General features: G+C 40.1%; 1 protein-coding gene across 6 annotated transcripts in view; it reads left to right on the top strand.

The window, feature by feature from the left end:
- LOC129851127 (forkhead box protein P1-B-like) overlaps positions 1-14906 on the top strand; it is a 246278-nt gene that overhangs the window by 67605 nt on the left and 163767 nt on the right. For all 6 annotated transcript variants that reach the window (XM_055917425.1, XM_055917423.1, XM_055917428.1 and 3 more), the window contains one exon: positions 1282-1325. The gene's annotated coding sequence lies outside the window, so the exon portion shown is untranslated. The remainder of the gene's footprint in view (positions 1-1281; positions 1326-14906) is intronic.

Genomic DNA, 14906 nt, shown 5'->3' with positions numbered 1-14906 from the left:
CTCTCAGACCATGAGAAACAATACTCTTTGGCCTGAATGCCAAGCGTCACGTCTGGAGGAAACCTGGCACCCTCAGTACGGTGATGCATAGTGGTGGCAGCATCATGCTGTGGGGATGTTTTTCAGTGGCAAGGACTGGCAGACTAGTCAGGATCGAGGGAAAGATGAACGGAGCAATGTACAGAGAGATCCTTGATGAAAACCTGCTCCAGAGCGCTCAGGACCTCAGACTGGGGGCGAAGGTTCACCTTCCAACAGGTCAACGACTCTAAGCACACAGCCAAGACAATGCTGGAGTGGCTTTGGGACAAGTCTCTGAATGTCCTTGAGTGGCCCAGCCAGAGCGCTGACTTGAACCTGATCGAACATCTCTGGAGATACCTGAAAGTAGCTGTGCAGCAACTCTCCCCATACAACCTGACAGAGCTTGAGAGGATCTGCAGAGAAGAATGGGAGAAACTCCCCAAATACAGGTGTGCCAAGTTTATAGCGTCATACCCAAGAAGACTCGAGGCTGTAATTGTGCTTCAACAAAGTACTGGGTCTGAATACTTTTTGTTGCTTTGTCGTTATGGGCTATTGTGTGTGGACTGATGAGGAAAATAAACAATTTAATCAATTTTAGAATAAGGCTGTAACCTAACAACATGTGGAAAAAGTCAAGGGGTCTGAATACAGGCACTGTATCTCTCTCTCACACATACACATATCACACACACACACACACATATTTGTTTTACAATCCTTGTGGGGACCAAACAATTGATTCCCATTCAAATCCTATTTCCCTAACCTTAACCCCAAACCCCTAAACTTAACCCCTAATGCTAATTCTAACGCTAATTGTAACCCTAAACTTTATCACTAAGCCTAAAAAAAAATATTGTAGGGACTGGTGAAATGTCCCCACTTGTCTGGACTTCTGGTCCCCACAAGGATAGTAAATACGCACACAAATACTGTAAATACTCTTTCACAATAATAGGGAGGTACCCAACAGGAATTAAATACTGTGTTTGTCGTTTTTTGGATTGAAGGAGTGCCATAGATTTCATAATTTCCAACTGACAATAATATCTTCCTCTTTTTCTTCTTTTCACTTTTATTCCCCCTCCATTCCTCTCTCTCGCTCTCTCTCTCCTTTCTCCTTCTCTCTCTCTCTCCTTTCTCCTTCTCTCTCTCTCTCTTCCTTTCTTATTTTTTCTCTCTTTTTCTCTCTCTCTCGCTCTCTCTCACTCTTTCTCTTTCTCGCTCTCTTCCACCTGCTGTGCCTTCCTCCAGCTTGGAGACTCCAGTGGTGACCCCCTGTGGAGACAGAGATCAAAGTAAGTGACTGGAGTCAGACCCCATTGACACAACCATACAGTAGAACCAGAGACAGACTCTTAATAGACATGACAGATCTATACTCAAATACTCCTATTAAATTGACTACATCCATGGACAAGTGTTTCCCTGTGAAGAGTGTTTCCTTCTACCCTAAGAAAAAAAGGTGCTATCTAGAACCTAAAAGGTTTTTTTCGGCTGTCCTCATATGAGAACCCTTTGAAGAACCCTTTTTGGTTTCATGTAGAATCCTTTCCACAGAGGGCTCTACATGGAAACCAAAAGGGTTCTACATAGAACCAGAAAAGATTCTCCTATGGGGACAGCCAAATAACCCTTTTGGAACACTTTTTTCTACGAGTAGTGCATCCACAGTAAACTTGATGAAGATATATCTCAGAGAAATATAAAAATGCAAATGTCACAGGGTCATCTGATGAAAAGGTCGCAAACGATACATTTGATTTTGCATAATAACTGGTGCTGTTGTAAATGGATCACTTGGTCAGTTGCTTTATACTTTCAATGAAGCAGAAATGTTAGTGACATTGCATGATTAACACAGGTTCCAGATATCCCTTTAATCCACACCCCCGTATAGTCACAGTTGTGACTGAATTCAAGGCAAAAACATGACCAGATACTATATGCAGGTTCATGTCTGCAACCCCTCCTCGCACCATCTCTCAAGTCATTTACACTCTGTGTGGTGTATAAACACATTCAAAGCAAACAATGACCCAGAGCAGACTTCACACTGCAAAACTATTTCAAAGCACTGTAAACAGTAAACATGGCTGACCTTCCTCCTGACCACACCACCAACACACAGAGGAGGCTCAGCCTTAAATCTGGTGTTTGCATTAAGATTAATTTTGACCTTAGCAAGACATGTTGTAGGTTACATTTATCTGTTCAGTCTCTGTCTGTTTTGGTGTGATATTTGTCAGGTTCTATTCTGTGACCATATGGCCATGATCCTCAGTCGCTATGCATTTGATTTAACAGTTTGTCTCCCATTGGGGTTGATAGTGTTGTTGTTGAATTAGGGTATCAGACATTAGTTAAGAGCACTGGATAGCTCTTCTAGACCCAGTTACTGTCCCTCACTGCTGGGCAGAACTATACTGATTTATATGAGCTATACTGGTTTATATGAACTATACTGGTTTATATGAACAATGAGCTATACTGGTTTATATGAACTATACTGGTTTCTATGAACTATACTGGTTTATATGAGCTATACTGGTTTATATGAACTATACTGGTTTATATGAACAATGAGCTATACTGGTTTATATGAACTATACTGGTTTATATGAGCTATACGGGTTTATATGAACTATACTGGTTTATATGAACAATGAGCTATACTGGTTTATATGAACAATGAGCTATACTGGTTTATATGAACTATGAGCTATACTGGTTTATATGAACTATACTGGTTTATATGAACTATACTGGTTTATATGAACAATGAACTATACTGGTTTATATGAACAATGAGCTATACTAGTTTATATGAGCTATACTGGTTTATATGAACTATACTGGTTTATATGAACTATGAACTATACTGGTTTATATGAACTATACTGGTTTCTATGAACTATACTGGTTTATATGAACTATACTGGTTTATATGAACAATGAACTATACTGGTTTATATGAACTATACTGGTTTATATGAACTATGAACTATACTGGTTTATATGAACTATACTGGTTTCTATGAACTATACTGGTTTATATGAACTATACTGGTTTATATGAACAATGAACTATACTGGTTTATATGAACTATACTGGTTTATATGAACTATGAACTATACTGGTTTATATGAACTATACTGGTTTATATGAACTATACTGGTTTCTATGAACTATACTGGTTTATATGAACTATACTGGTTTATATGAACTATGAACTATACTGGTTTATATGAACTATACTGGTTTATATGAACTATGAACTATACTGGTTTATATGAACTATACTGGTTTCTATGAACTATACTGGTTTATATGAACTATACTGGTTTATATGAACTATGAACTATACTGGTTTCTATGAACTATACTGGTTTATATGAGCTATACTGGTTTATATGAACTATGAACTATACTGGTTTATATGAACTATACTGGTTTCTATGAAATACTGGTTTATATGAACTATGAACTATACTGGTTTATATGAACTATACTGGTTTCTATGAACTATACTGGTTTATATGAACAATGAACTATACTGGTTTATATGAACAATGAACTATACTGGTTTATATGAACAATGAACTATACTGGTTTATATGAACAATGAACTATACTGGTTTTATATGAACTATACTGGTTTCTATGAACTATACTGGTTTATATGAACTATACTGGTTTATATGAACTATACTGGTTTATATGAACTATACTGGTTTATATGAACTATACTGGTTTATATGAGCTATACTGGTTTATATGAGCTATCCTGGTTTATATGAACTAGGTGACCAAGAACCCGACGGTCACTGACAGAGCTCCAGAGTTCCTCTGTGGAGATGGGAGAACCTTCCAGTAGGACAATCATCTCTGCAGCACTCCACAAATCAGGCCTTTATGGCAGAATGGTCAGCCACTCCTCAGTAAAAGGTAAATTACAGCTTAAGGCACCTAATGGACTCTCAGACCATGAGAAACAACATTCTTGGGTCTAATGAAACCAAGATTGAACTCTTTGGCCTGAATGCCAAGTGTCACGTCTGGAGGAAACCTGGCACCATCCCTACGGTGAAGCATGGTGGTGGCAGCATCAGGCTGTGGCAATGTTTTCCAGCAGCAGGGCCTGGGAGACTAGTCAGGATCGAGGGAAAGATGAACAGAGCAAAGTACAGAGAGATCCTTGATGAAAACCTGATCCAGAGCACTCAGGACCTTGACTGGGGCAAAGGTTCACCTTCCAACAGGACAACAACCCTAAGCCCACAGCCAAGACAACGCATGAGTGGCTTTGGGACAAGACTCTGAATGTCCTTGAGTGGCCCAGCCAGAGCCCGGACTTGAACCTGATCGAACATCTCTGGAGAGACCTGAAAGTAGCTGTGCAGCAACGCTATAATTAAGATATAATGCCAGAGAAGCCAGTGTTTGGTGCCAATATATCTTCCAAACACCGGCTTCGAGGGCATTACACTTTTGTACAATAGGTTACCAACATATTCAAATAATGATTGACATATTTTCATTAAGACGTTATTTTTATGAATTTAGTCATACTATTTCATCCTTCCACAAGATATAGTTCCGACGCAAATGTAAGGTTAATACCCAAGCTGGGTTGTTGTTCGATTCGGTTGCTAGAGACGCGACCCAGTCGTTCAGTCTTTTTGTTCTGTATCTCTGGGTGCGAGCAGTCATTCATTCTAAATGTTCTATTACCATACTGGCTGGCAACATAATTATCCCTTGCTTGCTAGCTAGTCAACTACGGCTAACTTGTGGTCACGTCAAAAAGTGCAGCCAGACTAACAGCAAAGTAGCTGCATTTGCATTTGTTTCAGTGGTTTTCTAGTAACATTTATTTGGATACATCCATAATAATGAGCGAATGAGGCATAATTTGCCTGGCATAGAACATTTGCTCACTCATCAGGACACTATTGTTCAGAGGAGCTAGCTAACAACACAGTTATCACAATCACTTCAAACTGAAGCTGGAAAGACTGCAAACTAGCTGCACTTAGTTTCGTTTGACCTTTTTTTATTTACATTTCTTTTTATATATCCATAAAAATTATGCCAGCTGATTCATGATTTCAACTGGCTGAGAAACACTGCCCGACTGTCTATCTCGTCCCGACTCCCGACACGTTCATTACTATGGGACAGCTGGAGATTGAATTTGAATATTGAAACAATGTTGCAAATGTCGGAGAGATAGACAGCAAGGTTTATACAAATCTCCGCTGTTGAAAACTAGTTGTTAGTCTAAAAGATGTGAGATAATGTATAGCTGCTTTTTATAGTGGAGATCAAGTTTATAAATTGCTTGGATGGGCTGATGAGACAGTGGATTGTGCAGTCAGTTGGAACAAAGTAAATAGGCATTTTAATGGCATAGATTTAGCCGGTGGTAACTTGTGGAATAGAAACCTGCTGGAATGCGGTTTTAACCAATCAGCATTCAGGATTAGATCCACCCATTGTATAATGGTTTATGTGAACTATACTGGTTTATATGAAATATACTGGCTTATTTGAACTCATATCCTTCTCTGTGTTTCCGTCAGTGGAGTCGGGGGTGATTGTGAGGTGCTGTGAACCCCTCCTTAATAAAGCCCAGCTGTGGAATGATCAAATAGTGGATCTAATTAAAGCGCTGGCGTTCACCAATGTAGAATTCTCTCTGGAATGATAACAACCTGTGATATGTCCAGTGGAATGAGCTGGGCAGGTCTTGGGGAATGAGGGGATTGTGTGGCAAGCCATGTTGTTCACATATATTAATTTCATACACAGACCAAAATCCCAATATTTTACCATGCCTGCTTTTATGTACTATATTTTATATCTGAAAGGGGTAGGGGGTTAAAAAACAAGGACAAATAAAAGCCAGCTAAAGACCTAGTCATGATTCCTGCGTTTTCACGGACCCTGTAACCAAAATACAGGTATCAGGTCAGTGTGACGGGTTCACTGCTTTTCTGCAGGTAAACCCATTAACACTTTCATTGTTAAACACCTCCCTAAATTGAAATGTAAACAGCCTCCATGGTTTAACAACACCCCTCACCCCTCCCAGTTTGCTAGTTACCCACTGATACAGTTGAAATCTTAAGTTTACATACACTTAGGTCGTTTTTCAACCCCTCCACAACTTTCTTGTTAAAAAACTATAGTTTTGGCAAGTCGGTTAGGACATCTACTTTGTGCATGACAAGTAATTTTTCCAACAATTGTTTACTGACAGTGGGTCAGAAGTTTACATACACTAAGTTGACTGTGCCTTTAAATAAACAGCTTGGAAAATTCCAGAAAATTATGTCATGGCTTTAGAAGCGTCTGATAGGCTAATTGACATCATTTGAGTCAATTGGAGATGTACCTGTGGGTGTATTTCAAGGCCTACCTTCAAACTCAGTGCCTCTTTGCTTGACATCATGGGAAAATCTAAAGAAATCAGCCAAGACATCAGAATAAAAATTGTAGACCTCCACAAGTCTGGTTCATCCTTGGGAGCAATTTCCAAACGCCTGAAGGTACCACGTTCATCTGTACAAACAATAGTACGCAAGTATAAACACCATGGGACCACGCAGCCGTCATACCGCTCAGGAAGGAGACGCGTTCTGTCTCCTAGAGATGAACGTACTTTGGTGCGAAAAGTGCAAATCAATCCCAGAACAACAGTAAAGGACCTTGTGAAGATGCTGAAGGAAACAGGTGCAAAAGTATCCACAGTGGGGCAAAAAAAATATTTAGTCAGCCACCAATTGTGCAAGTTCTCCCACTTAAAAAGATGAGCGAGGCCTGTAATTTTCATCATAGGTACACTTCAACTATGACAGACAAAATGAGGGGAAAAAATCCAGAAATCACATTGTAGGATTGTTTATGAATTTATTTGCAAATTATGGTGGAAAATAAGTATTGGGTCAATAACAAAAGTTTATCTCAATACTTTGTTATATACCCTTTGTTGGCAATGACAGAGGTCAAACGTTTTCTGTAAGTCTTCACAAGGTTTTCACACACTGTTGCTGGTATTTTGGCCCATTCCTCCATGCAGATCTCCTCTAGAGCAGTGATGTTTTGGGGCTGTTGCTGGGCAACATGGACTTTCAACTCCCTCTAAAGATTTTCTATGGGGTTGAGATCTGGAGACTGGCTAGGCCACTCCAGGACCTTGAAATGCTTCTTACGAAGCCACTCCTTTGTTGCCCGGGCGGTGTGTCTGGGGTCATTGTCATGCTGAAAGACCCAGCCACGTTTCATCTTCAATGCCCTTGCTGATGGAAGGAGGTTTTCACTCAAAATATCACGATACATGGCCCCATTCATTCTTTCCTTTACACGGATCAGTCGTCCTGGTCCCTTTGCAGAAAAACAGCCCCAAAGCATGATGTTTCCACCCCCATGCTTCACAGTAGGTATGGTGTTCTTTGGATGCAACTCAGCATTCTTTGTCCTCCAAACACGACCAGTTGAGTTTTTACCAAAAAGTTCTATTTTGATTTCATCTGACCATATGACATTCTCCCAATCTTCTTCTGGATCATCCAAATGTTCTCTAGCAAACTTCAGACGGGCCTGGACATGTACTGGCTTAAGCAGGGGGACACGTCTGGCACTGCAGGATTTGAGTCCCTGGCGGCGTAGTGTGTTACTGATGGTAGGCTTTGTTACTTTGGTCCCAGCTCTCTGCAGGTCATTCACTAGGTCCCCCCGTGTGGTTCTGGGATTTTTGCTCACCGATCTTGTTATCATTTTGACCCCACGGGGTGACATCTTGCGTGGAGCCCCAGATCGAGGGAGATTATCAGTGGTCTTGTATGTCTTCCATTTCCTAATAATTGCTCCCACAGTTTATTTCTTCAAACCAAGCTGATTACCTATTGCAGATTCAGTCTTCCCAGCCTGGTGCAGGTCTACAATTTTGTTTCTGGTGTCCTTTGACAGCTCTTTGGTCTTGGCCATAGTGGAGTTTGGAGTGTGACTGTTTGAGGTTCTGGACAGGTGTCTTTTATACTGATAACAAGTTCAAACAGGTGCCATTAATACAGGTAATGAGTGGAGAAGTTCTTCTCCACTCGTTCTTCTTAAAGAAGAAGTTACAGGTCTGTGAGAGCCAGAAATCTTGCTTGTTTGTAGGTGACCAAAAGTTATTTTCCACCATAATTTGCAAATAAATTCATTAAAAATCCTACAATGTGATTTTCTGGAAAAAAAATTCTCATTTTGTCTGTCATAGTTGAAGTGTACCTATGATGAAAATTACAGGCCTCTCTCATCTTTTTAAGTTGGATACTTGCACAATTGGTGGCTGACTAAATACTTTTTTGACCCACTGTATATCCACAGTAAAACGAGTCCTATATTGACATAACCTGAAAGGCTGCTCAGCAAGGAAGAAGTCACTGCTCCAAAACCGCTATAAAAAAGCCAGACTACGGTCTGCAACTGCACATGAGGACAAAGATTGTACTTTTTGGAGAAATGTCCTCTGGTCTGTTGAAACAAAAATAGAACTGTTTGGACATTATAACCATTGTTATGTTTGGAGGAAAAAGGGGGAGGCTTGCAAGCCGAAGAACACCATTCCAACCGTGAAGCACGGTGGTGGTTTCAACATGTTGTGGGGGGGCTTTGCTGCAGGAGGGACTGGTGCATTTCACAAAATAGATGGCATCATGAGGAGAAAAATTATGACCCCAAGCATACTTGCAAAATGGCTTATGGACAACAAAGTCAAGCTATTGGAGTGGCCATCACAAAGCCATGACCTCAATCCTATAGAAAATTTGTGGGCAGAACTGAAAAAGCGTGTGCGAGCAAGGAGGCCTACAAACCTGACTCAGTTCCACCAGCTCTGTCAGGAGGAAAGCGACAAAATTCACCCAACTTTTTGTGTGAAGGTTGTGGAAGGCTACCCGAAATGTTTGACCCAAGTTAAACATTTTAAAGGCAATGCTACCAAATACTAATTGAGTGTATGTAAACTTCTGACCCACTGAGAATGTGATGAAAGAAATAAAAGCTGAAATAAATCCTTCTCTCTACTATTATTCTGACATTTCACATTATTAAAATAAAGTGGTGATCCTAACTGACCTAAGACAGGGAATTTTTACTCTGATTAAATGTCAGGAATTGTGAAAAACTGAGTTTAAATGTATTTGGCTAAGGTGTATGTAAACTTCCGACTTCAACTGTATGTATAAAAGTGGTATACCTGCAAGAATGTTGTGTGTAAAGGGCTGTTTGAAAGGGGTTCCTACAAACATTGCCTTATATATTTTTTTACAGGTAATATACAACATCTTCTCTCTGAAATGGATAGTAGATGCCAGGAGGAAGCTAATGAAGGCCAGACAGATCCTCTGGATGCAGGCCTTAAATGATCCCTCAGAATACGTTAGAGACTTGCAATGTTGTAGAATTTTTACAACGTTGCAGATTCTTTAGGTATATGTTTTGGTATGCTGATGATATGTTGTGATACTGAAGGTATCTTGAGGTTTGATGCGGCTGTTTGAAAGGGCAGACATGTTGTTCCGGCATATTATCAGGTGTTCAATCAGTAGTATTCTGTTGTGTGTTGTATTAAGCCACGATGTGTCGTGTCTAGTTTTGTGTGTTTGCAAAACAGGTTGATATTGAATGGAACAAATCAATGTTTTGTCACCTGATAATGTAAATGAGCCGTCTAAATATTTCCCTTCTGTGGTATTTACATAACCAGTTTGGCCTTTAATACTTGTGGAAATTCAAACGTTTGTCTAATTTGCCAATTATTATTTGTTATTCTAAAAAAGTGTTTTAGAATGAGAGGTAGGCTAAATGTCATTTTGCTGTCACAAGCATGAATTACATAAATAGAAGATAACACAAAAATAAAAGAACGCTCTTTGACAGTTTTGTCTCAGACAAGTGTTTGATGAATATAACACAGACAATCCTTTGCATGTAAATTTATCCAAAACTTGCAATTACTAGGCACTTTTGAATATTGATTAGAGAAGACAAGGACACAGAAGTGAAGCACTTATGAATGTATGAAAGAGCTTCTGAAACAGTGCCATTAGTAACTACTTCTCAGCCTCTTTAGTGCTGCTCTTCCCACTAAATGCATGCTGATTTGACTGGTGATGAGAAACAATGTCATTTCATTATTGCTGATATTGCATGATGTGTACTTCATAGATGTATGGTGAAATAATCAATTAGCAATGGTCATCGCTGATGTATTTAAGCTTACAATGTAAGTCTCGCATGGAATATATTCTGGCACTTTTTTTGAAGGCACTTAAAGCACTTCATACTATTTATGTCTGTCCAAGAGAATGTGCATTGTTAAGCCAATAAACCCTTGATGGAGATTTGATTTAAAGCATTAAAGTATTTCTATAGACATTGGGGGAAGAAATTGATTCTCAATATAAACGAATGGCAATTTTGAGGAGGTCTTAGGTTAAGTGAATACTTTCCATAATTTTTTCCCTTAAATTACATTTTTCCATGGCCATTATGAAATACACATTTTGAATGTTGTTTCAGCACTCCTTGCATGATTGAGAACATACACTTCAACACTATGTCACCCAAAGTAGTTGCTTACAATAAACTGACTCAAAGTGAATATTTGACAGTGGTTGTACAGCCAGTGATGTGTCCCACCTCCTGACCTTCCAAACTGTGGACATGCATCCTTGGCCCAGACTCTGTCTGTCTGTAATGCTGCAGCGCTGTTTGTCAACACATAGAGAGGATGAGGCGCGTGGAGCGACGTGCTGCTCGCCTTGTGTCTGGCTCGCAGACATGAAGCTACGACACGATGTGACAAGCAACAGATGTGTCACACTGCCTGGAATCAACAAGCCATCCTGAGCTGAGGTGAGCATGCAGTCAGACACGGCTCCTGTGAACTGAACACTGCGCTGCTGGCAGTGGCAGGCAGGCAAGCGCTGCTCCTAGCTTTCTGTCTGAGCTGAGGGACGACAGGACAGGCCTGGTTACTGGGCCTCTCTCTGACGCTGCCTCCCAGTCACTCTGACATCTGAGGTCTGGACTGGAGCTCTGATCAGATAGACCGTACTGTATGCTCTCAAATGCCCTCACAGACACTGTGTGAGGCACGGTAATAGACACTGTGTGAGGCACGGTCACAGACACTGTGTGAGGCACGGTCACAGACACTGTGTGAGGCACGGTCACCGCCACTGTGTGAGGCACGGTCACCGCCACTGTGTGAGGCACGGTCACCGCCACTGTGTGAGGCACGGTCACCGCCACTGTGTGAGGCACGGTCACCGCCACTGTGTGAGGCACGGTCACCGCCACTGTGTGATAACAGAGTGCTCTATGTTGAGTGCAGAGTGATTTGATTGACTATAACATCATGAAATAGAGTACATGTTTTATTGTGTACTTGTTTACTACTTAGTACTGTAATATGGTCTTCCCCAGTTTATGGTTTTCAGGTTACTGTATGCATTTAGTAAATGGATGAGCTTCTATCAGAGACAGAGAAGAGTCTGGCTCTCTGAATGGAAGAAACTTAAGCCACACTATAGACTCATCCTATCATCCTAGTGTATGCAAAACCATTTTGTCTGTTTGACTGGCTGTAAAACTGTAACAAATGTTGGTGATATGAGGGACAACCTTAATAATATCCTCTGCAGTTTAATCTTCTGATCTGTTTGGCCCTGTAAGAAAATTGTGTGGGCTTGTGTTAGTGAGGGTGAGCAACAGGAATAGTTTGTCTCAACAAGTGAACAGATGCAGGGTTACTAGAGTCACCCTGCATCTGTTTACCACAGGAAAGCCACATGATGCTGGAGCTCCATGGCTGCATTTATACAGGCAGCCCAATTCTGATATGTGAAAGATCTGATGTGATTGGTAAATTCGTGGAAAAAATATCAGAATTGGGCTGCCTGTGTAGACTCAGCCTATGTGTATAATTGAGCTATTTTCCTTGGCTCTGCTGTAACCTGTGTTAACTTATTGTTATGTCCTTCAGCCTCACTCACACACTGCTGCTAAACTTTCCGTCATAGCGTGGGGAGACATTTTTATGATCATAATCACGCCTAGCCAACACAGCTATGTAAATATAGTATTATCGGCAATTCCAATTTGGTTAAGTGGCATGAACGTGGGTAATACAGACAGTTCTATCTCTGCGATATAGGCTGCAGTTAGGAATCAGGGGTAACTTGCTTTTAGGTAATTGTCACGCCCTGGCCTTAGTATTCTTTGTTTTCTTTATTATTTTAGTTAGGTCAGGGTGTGACATGGGGAATGTTTGTGTTTTGTTGGTTTTGGGTGTTTTTATGGTAAAGGGGTTGTTGGGTATAGTATATGGGTTTGTGTTGAGTACATGTGTCTAGTGTTGTCTATGTATGTTTAGTTGTCTAGGAGAGTCTATGGTTACCTGAATGAGTTCCCAATTAGAGACAGCTGATTTCGGTTGTCTCTGATTGGGAGCCTTATTTAGGGTAGCCATAGGCTCTCATTGGTTGTGAGTAGTTGTCTATGTCAGAACGTTTGTAGCCTGTTGTATGTGCACGACGTTTATTAGCTTCACGATCGTTTGTTGTTTTGTTAGTTTGTATTAAGTGTTTCGTGTTTATTTTTCGTCATCTTTAAAAAATAAAAGAAGATGGCTTATTTTCCTAAAGCTGCGTTTTGGTCCATCAATCCTCCACACGATCGTGACCGTAATAGAGCTATGTTACAGGAATGTAATCATGTCAAATAATAAAAAGAACAACAACAATATTTCTGACTTTACAAAAACGGCATCGTTGTGAAGAATTCATCTGTTGATGTGCAACTCCAGTTCACGTATATGGAAATTGAAATGGAATATCTAGATCTGAATTGTGTTATTTCAATATTCAAATATTAATACAAAACAATTGAATGCTGCATGACTAACTATTTGCATACAGCTGTTTGGTGAACAGAGATACTTGCTAAAGAGAAAGGGGAATTTAGTGAGTGGCACACAATCAAACCTTTTGTCTTTCTGTTGCAGGCAAACGGAAGTACAGTGTTGATGTGCATGTACTGTACTGACACAATACATGATGTACTTGTTTTTAATAGCAAAAGTATGTACTGTAATTCAGCATTCTCTCGTGACATCATTCAATGCCTGAAATGCCAACTTTGGAAACCTTTCACATTGTTCCTATTTATCCAAAGGATCCAATATCCTGGAATGCCTGGCTAGTATGAACTCAATTCCACAGTGAGAGCCATTTTTTGGCCGGAGCATCATCATTACTCTTTGAGTTCCAGCATAATAGATGCTATTGTGTCCCAACTGTAGATGTTTGTTTGAATATACCACTCAGCCCTTCTCTCCTCCTCCTCCTCCCCTCCTCTGTTAGCGTGGGAATGAGCCTGTAGGTCAGGCATTGGGAAGACAGACGGAGTGGGAGGGGTGGATGCAGAGGGGGGGAAGGACCCCTCCACTATTTGACAGGGTTAAACATTGTGAAAGATTGCCACTGCAAGCTGTGACATCTGTAGCAAGTATCAACGCAAATTGTAATTAAGTAGAATCAGCGATTTAAAATTCTATATGCTACGTAATAACAGGCAGTAATGAATAATTTAAGGGAAGGGGCTGCCGTCTGACATTTTTTCTCCTGTGTTTAAATTTAGCCTGTGTCATTGTCCAGCACTTTGATTAATTGGTTATCGCTCTTAACTATACATCTCCATGAAATATCTCTTTCCATCTGTCATTAAACTGCACATGGAAATTGGTTCTATATTTCCAATCAGGTACTGCAGACACGCATATAATTAGATTAAAAAAAAAAAAAATTGCCACCAGGATGTTAACCATAGTATACCGTTATGACTGCGACCATATATGGAGTACCATTTGGAGAGTTGCTATTCTTTTATCTGTTGCATTAGGTTTGTGCACATTGCTCACCCCAAAATGACATTGAATGATTCTGTATGATAATGGGATTGAGAGCTCATACTGTCATACATTTGTATGATCAGCCAAAATGTGGTTTTAAACAGGACTGAGGTGTGTGGAGCTCTGTGAACGCGCTTTATTGCTGGTGCTAGACCTGAGAGCTGAGAGCTGAAAGAGGCCTGGTCTACACAGTGAAGAGTGACCAGTCAGCCAGAGATTGGCTAGCCTGTCAAATAAAGATTAGACCTTCATTTCTTCATCTAATCCCTGTAAATCTCTCACGGAAGAACTTTGGGAACAGAGAGCTGGTACTGGAGCACGGCTTTACAGCTTGTGTCTCTTCCTTTATCTCTACATGTTCACCTCAGTGAACAGAACAACCTGTTGTTTTCAATTGCTGTGGTCAATCCCTCCAGCAGACATGTTTGGATTACAGATTTCAAATAGCGGTTTCAATTGGGCCATTTTCTCCCAGGTACAGTAATTAGGCGATTTGATCATTTATTTTGTGGATAGTAGAGTGTTTTCAGGGTAAACTTCTTCTGTAGCAACACCACATAGTCATTAAGAAAAACAAGTTAGACTGGACTTTGATAGCCTTTCACACTCTGTAAACTACCCAAAGGCTTTGTAGTAGTGTGAACCTTTCCAGTTAAATATCTCCACATTAAGCTATTGGATGTCTCTTTTTGGTTTCCTCTTCAACATTTTTGATTATTCTTTTTATTGAATTATTAATTTGTATGTGTTGAATTATTGAATGAAGTTAATATATGATCAAATTAATTTTAACATTCTCTATAATATTAATGTTCAATGTTAAAAACGATGAAGTTAGAGACCTATTAACATAATCATAAACAGACACAGAAGAGTTTTTCAAGTTTGTCAAAGTCAAGTTTGCAGGGGGGA

The sequence above is a fragment of the Salvelinus fontinalis genome, chromosome 3, assembly GCF_029448725.1.
Source record: "Salvelinus fontinalis isolate EN_2023a chromosome 3, ASM2944872v1, whole genome shotgun sequence".
Classification (NCBI taxonomy): Eukaryota; Metazoa; Chordata; class Actinopteri; order Salmoniformes; family Salmonidae; genus Salvelinus; species Salvelinus fontinalis.
This window is presented reverse-complemented; position numbering and strand designations above follow the sequence as displayed.